Source organism: Saccopteryx leptura, chromosome 13 (genome assembly GCF_036850995.1).
Source record: "Saccopteryx leptura isolate mSacLep1 chromosome 13, mSacLep1_pri_phased_curated, whole genome shotgun sequence".
NCBI lineage: Eukaryota > Metazoa > Chordata > Mammalia > Chiroptera > Emballonuridae > Saccopteryx > Saccopteryx leptura.
In genome coordinates this window covers 31514173-31515285 of record NC_089515.1, presented here as the reverse complement: position 1 = coordinate 31515285, position 1113 = coordinate 31514173, and positions in this window count along the sequence as shown.

The following is a 1113-nucleotide window of genomic DNA, read 5'->3' as shown; positions in this document are numbered from 1 at the left end:
AGCAACTTATGCTTGTTTGTTATCTGTATAACTTCTTTGGTGAGTTGTATGTTAACGTATTTAGTAATTTTTAAAATAAGGTTGTTTGTTTTCTTACTGATTTTTAAGAGTTCTTTGTATATTTTGGATAACAATCATTTATTAAATGTGTTTTTTTTGCAATTATTTTCTTCCATGCTATGGTTTTTCTTCTCATTCTCTTGATATTATCCTTTGCAGAGCAGAAGTTTTTAACTTTAATGCAGTCCAACTTATACATCATTACTTATAGAAGGGAATTACAGATACTAAAAGTCTGGCCAAATAAATAGAGAATTGAGGGTATTAATCAGGGCATTGTAAAGGTTATAAAAATTAAACCTTCCTAATTATCAAAAGAAATACACTCAGAAAACAAAGCAGGCACTTGAATCCATGTAAACACAATAAATTAAAAAAAAGAAAACAAAGCAGTTTATATAGTAGTAAAATATTTTTAAAGGTATAAATAGAAAATATAGCAAAATAATGTGACAGAACTAAGACCAAATATAACAAATCAAAAAATATAAATGAGCTAAACTCAGGCTAAGAGAAAAAGAATTTCAAACTAAATCACAAAGCAAAACTCAAATTTGTGCTAGAAGAAGACCTACAACAAAAATGATTCAGAAGGGTTGAAGATAGAAGTATGAATAAATACATACTACTCAAACAAAAAGCAACATCTTAACATATAAGGCCAAATGAAATAAACCAGACCAGAAAAGGGGGGGGGGGGCTCTATAATGTTGAAGGTTACAACTCATGAGAACATGGAACAGTTATGTATATCTGTTGATCAAATAACCTTGCATAGTTATAGTAAACACTATAAATAGGCCCTGGCCAGGTGTCTCAGTAGGTTAGAGCGACATCCTGCTACACCAAGGTTGTGGGTTCAATCCTCAGAGCACATACAAGAATCAACAAATAAATGCACCAATAAGTGGAACAAATCAATGTTTCTCTCCCTCCTCCCATCCTCTCAAAATCAATAAAAATTTTTTTTTAAATGATAGAGGATACAAGGAAAAATAACAGAAAAACATGGGTAGTAAGAAACTAACTCATCTCTTTTAGTCCATGACAGAT